Below are 4,979 nucleotides of genomic sequence, written 5' to 3' on the forward strand. Positions count from 1 at the left end.
ATCTTGTCGAACTAATTTGGAATTTCAAAATCCAAGGAGGGTCCTGTCTGCAACCTCCCATGGCCTTTTCCATCAAGGGTCGAAGCTAAACGCAAAATGTCCAAAGTTATTTCATTGGTAGATTTATACATTTACTTAGTTCTTTTTTCATTCAGATTTATGTTGCAGAATTGAATCCTTTTCGTAAGCGTTATTCACTGGCTTTGGTAAAATCATTTTATGAATGATATTTTAATTGGAGCCCCAAAGATTCAATCTAATTGGCTTTCAGAAATATCCCATCTCAAAATGTTTTAACCTTGGGACGTATCCAAGTTTGTCACAGAAATTGGACCGATTTAATTAATATTATTTTTCCTATTCCAAAATCTGATTTTCAATCTTATTTTCAGAATAATTTATCTCTTCAATGTGCTTTAACTGACTACGTGGGCTGTATTTCATATCATTTGCCTAAATATCTTCGGCTTGTGTGTTTAATGACTTTTCTTTTCCTATTCATCTATTGCTTTTGTTTCTCTGCTTTCGCAAGACTGTTTTTTCAGATGAAGGGTGAACGAGAGGAGCGATTGCTTATAAGGACTCTCATGAAAGTTTCCTACCCAATATAGTTCTTGCAACGTTTAAAATTGTTTGTTGCTATTTTAGCTTTCTAAATTTTTTCTCAACAAGCTTTTTAACTAAATTTCTGACTTTCATTATGTGTGTCAACTTATTTTTTATTTTCCAGGTGCTTGCATCACACCCAGGATTGATTCTTAATCGTATGGCTTTGTTTTTAACTTTGCAGCAACTATTATAAGACTGAAAGCATTTATATTTTGTTTCTCACATAAGCAGTCATTTGTTTTTTCCAGGACCTTTTTCTTAAAGCAACAGGTATGCAGATCAGATGCTGCTGTTCATGTTTTATGTATTTTTTTTAGATTCATTTTTTAATCATTTTTTTATCAAAATGCCAGAGGTCTGGCACAAGCTTGCCATATTCCAATCGACCAGGCCAAGCAGATTGTTTCATCTTGCCCCCAGTGTTCTGGGGCTTCCCCCTCTGGGGACACAGAAGTTAATCCCCGTGGGTTGGCCTCTAATCAACTATGGCAAATGGATGTGACTTATGTTCCCCCTCTGGCTCCCTGGAAAGGAATGTTTTGGGCCACATTTCAACAGGAGAAACAGTTAATCATGTTATTTTTCATCCTTTTTCAGCTATTACCGCCTTGGGCAAACCTTTTTTTTTAAAAAAAACTGATAATGGCCCGACCTATTTTTCATTGGCCTTTTTGCAATTTTCTACAACTTGGAACAGTGTTTTAATTCATGGGCTTCTTTACAATTCCAAAGGTAAAGGCCATCGTGGAACGTGTTAATTGGTCCTTTAAGGACAGTCTTCTCAAACAAATAAGAAAGGAGGGATATCGGGCACCCAACAATTTGGCGTCCCCCAATTTGGCTAATTTGGCATGGGTAACATAACACATTAAAAAAGTTGTTTGCCTCCCCCTCTAGGGGGATGAGGATATGCTGTGCTTGCTTCTACAGGTCTTTGTGGATTCTAGCATGTTCGTCCAGCTAAGGATATCGTGGTACCAGTCCCCGTATCCAGTTCCAGAAATGACCAACATGGCTTTACAGATGGCACAGTGGCCAATACGATCTTGTCAGACCAGCTGTCCAGTGATGTGAAAAACCCTGACCACCAAAGTGCAAGCAGTACTGCAACAACGACACATGGAACAAATGCCCAGAAATTTATGCGCTGCCATTTTTGCCAATTCCTTAGTCATCATTTGTTATGTTTAATTGTTTATTGCTTCTCTTTAGCGATAGCTGCTGTCATCTCACCCAAAAACTCACTTGAACAATGACTGAAGCAAAAATCTATGGGTACAGCTAGCTAATGTCACACACATGGATGTCTCTTGCTTATCTGAATCATACAACATGGAAAATTTGCTTTCTACATGCTTAGTTCCTGTTTGAATCCTGTCTGCAGTAATTCAACACTTCACTGGTTTGATGAAAACTTTAACTACAAGACTATATCTAGTTAGGGACTGATTGCTTATGATCCGCCCCTTGATGCAATTGCTTTGTATACTCCAATAGTAGCAGCTCCTGAGAATACAACATGTGCAAAAGTAGTTAATTGCAGATCTTCAAGTAAAAAACATCACTGTTTTCATATTAGTTCACCTGCTTTAAACTATACAGCTTTGAGGAGATTTCTTTCACTTTGCTTATGTTTGGCTCTTGCAAGGAAGGTTTTTTATATATGGTCAAGAAACTTTTAATTACATTCCTGCTAACATTAGTGAAGCACCATGTTGCTTTAGCTAGTTAATTCCTATGTTGCTTTCCAAACAGCAAGTTCAGACATCACTTGTGACTCTGAGATAGCTTTGCTTAATAAAGTAGAATATGTAGCATTGGCTATATTCATAGTGGGTGTGCCAGCGTGTGCTCATTTTAATATTAATGTTGTTGTATGTAATTTGGTAAAAATAATTAATGCTATTTTTAGCTATTTCAGCAATTAGCCATGAACTACAAGCTTTGCGTAAAACTATTTTGCAAAATCGTGCTGCTATCGATTATTTGCTTCTTTGCCAGCATATAGGTTGTGAAAGTTTTGATGGAATGTGTTGTTTCAATCTTTTAGATGAATTATGAGCTATCCAGCACCAATTCAATATTTTACACAATTTGGCCTCTGATTTGAAAATTGATACTTTAGGATACTGGTGGGAATGTTTTTGTGCTTGGTTGCCCACAGGTCTAGTGGGAAATGTTCTACGTTATTTAGTTCTTATTTGTGCTATTTTGATTGGTGGGTGCTGTTTTATTCAAAGTCTTCCCTCTCTTTGCAAAATATGCGTATCACAGCTTTTTGCCCTAAACCTTCTCCTGCATTGCCTCAGGGTCAAGTATATGCCCTGTATGAACAACTGCAAGGATGTTCCTTTTTTGATTGTGATCCTTTTACTAGCCCCTCCTACGATGCCTGTCAAACAAAGCAAAAAAGAGTGAGATATAGGAATGAGAGGAAAGGTTACGTAAAGACAGGTGCAGTAAAATGCCATGATCTCAGTAGCACCTCGGATACCTATGAGCTCCCCTAATTAGCAGAACCAGATGTGGGAAGAGACGAAAGGTTACGTACAGACATGCGCATTAGACGGCCATGAGCTCAGTGACCAATGACCTCAACTGTTTATGAGAACCAGGTAGTACCAGGGAGATATGTGAAGCCTCTACTCTGGCTGGGATGGACTTAAGTATTGACAAGTAAAATGTACCAATAAGATGCTGTTGCTACCCCTGCTTTGCTTTGCTTGTTAAAACTGTATAAAAGCCAAATAAACTCTGCGTAAGGCAGACAGACATTTTGGACACCCCGGCTTGATGGATTTCTGAAAACCTACAATGCTGCCTCAACAAATTAGATTTCTCATGTGCCAGTGGGCCCAGCCTGATCACCCTGTTATATTCTTCATATCTTTGTGTCAGCAGAAAAGTATGTCAGTGTAAATTTTCGCTTCAACAACAAGGCCAGCAGTGTTGCCACCCCTACACAATTTAGAATCCTTATCCCACTCAGCCTGCATTTCTTTTTGGAGTAGGCAAAACGAATTAATTCAACTTTTCATTATAACCTATAGTTGGGAATTTTGGGGTATTCCAGGTGGTCTCTCCAGTTTCATGTTTTATGTCTCCTGTGCTTCAGGATGTGATCCAATTCTTTTTCTTTTTTGCTGTAAGACTGTATCCTAGGAGATAGATAATCTTTTGTTCAAAACAAAAATAACCCGTCAATCAAGACAGGGCAGTCTTAACTGTTCCTTCCTGCTTGTTCCCCACACTATCCATTAACCAGATTATAGATTAATCTCCTGCAACTATTGATCTTGGAAATTGATGTCCTATAAAAAAAGGGGGGGGGGAATTCAAGCCAACAAGTCAACTCTGTACTGTCTTTCTTGCAGCCCAAGACCAAATGAAGGGAGTAACCAAATGGGGAAGGGCATGTGCAGTCAACAGGAACTGGGGATATTCCTGTCTCTGATGCAATTGCCAGCCTCATCACTGAAGCATTGTTCATAAGGCAAAAACATCAGGGGGGGAGAATTTCAGTGGACGACTGCAGGCTCTCATAATACAGGCTTGGCAAGACCTGAAGACATCATGACTACACATCTCTTAAAAACACCCAAGCACCTTCATGCTGTGATAAAGGGGATGTGAGGATTAGCTTGATGGCCAATTTCTCTGTACAATATTTGGGAGGTGGGGGGAAGGGACATTACAGCACAAGAGGGCTAATAAAATGTTTCATTTAAGGTGGTGGTTCTGGATATCAGCACTTGATCTTAATTTCCATGGATTCTAAAAATAGCAAGTTTGGAAAAAAAATTCTAAATTTCAAGGCCTTGCCATTATTAATTAAACAATAAATATTCTTGTTTTTTTCTATGTCACACAGAATCATTCTTTTTATCACCTTTTTAATATCTTCCCTTGTTCTGCATATTCTAGAACCAATAGTATAGTTGTAGCAGCCTTCTCCAAGCTAACTCTCTTCAGATATTCAGAAATCAGGGAGTTAGAAAATTAACATTATTAACGTGAGGAAGACACATATCTATTTCCATGACCAAAAAAGAGGTAACAAGTTGATAAGCGTGATACAATTTCACAAATCTTACTTAGAATTTTAGGACAGCTTTCCCCAACCTGGTATCTTCCAGATGTGTCAGAATATTCAATCTTCTTCAGGAATGACAGCAGCACATATAAGAAATGTCTCCTCCAATTCTTCTGATTAGCCCATAAGGCTGGACTGACATATAGAAACTGGTTCACTGGAACAGAGCTGAGGATAGACACATACACAATCCAAAACCTTACCTGCTATAGCATTCTGGATGGTAACAAGTTTGAGAAACTTGCTTTGCAATCTAATTTAATAAAGGAAGCATACA

Source organism: Thamnophis elegans, chromosome 10 (assembly GCF_009769535.1).
Source record: "Thamnophis elegans isolate rThaEle1 chromosome 10, rThaEle1.pri, whole genome shotgun sequence".
In the NCBI taxonomy this organism is placed as follows: domain Eukaryota; kingdom Metazoa; phylum Chordata; class Lepidosauria; order Squamata; family Colubridae; genus Thamnophis; species Thamnophis elegans.